Raw genomic sequence first — 608 nt, 5'->3', positions numbered from 1 at the left:
TTGACCAATTTATCCTTTGAACAATTGTTCATACACATATTAATTAATATATTAATTAAATTATTGTTTATTTAATCTCATTTAATAATAACCGTTAGATGAGAAAATGAACGATTAAGATGGGTTAGCATAGTTTGCACAAAATATTGGGTTAGTATTTGAACCAGCCCCTATATATATGCATAGACTTGGGATCATGTGAGACCAATAGTTTTTCGTGAGACCCGTAAGACCAATTCTCAACCATTGGATTAGATTTACAATCGTCAGATCTAAACATTCATAAACGCCACGAGACTTCTCAATAATTACAAAATTGCCACCTTGCAATTTTAGACCATTAGATCATTAGATCATAAAGTTGATCAATGAACATAAATTGGTCTTACGGGTCTCACGAAAAAACCTTGGTCTCACGTGAACTCAACCCCTATATATATATATATATATATATATATATGGGGTTTCATTTAGAATACAATTATCAGTGTAAATTATACATTTAACAACATCTTTTATACATAAAATTGTTTATTGATTCATATTACTTAAAATTCAAGATTACAAGTAAATTGTGCGTAAGAACGACTTATTAAGCTCCATGTTTG

This window comes from Cynara cardunculus (genome assembly GCF_001531365.2).
Source record: "Cynara cardunculus var. scolymus isolate 2C chromosome LG 3, CcrdV1, whole genome shotgun sequence".
Classification (NCBI taxonomy): Eukaryota; Viridiplantae; Streptophyta; class Magnoliopsida; order Asterales; family Asteraceae; genus Cynara; species Cynara cardunculus.
The sequence above is the reverse complement of the archived record's forward strand: the minus strand, read 5'-3'. Positions refer to the sequence as shown.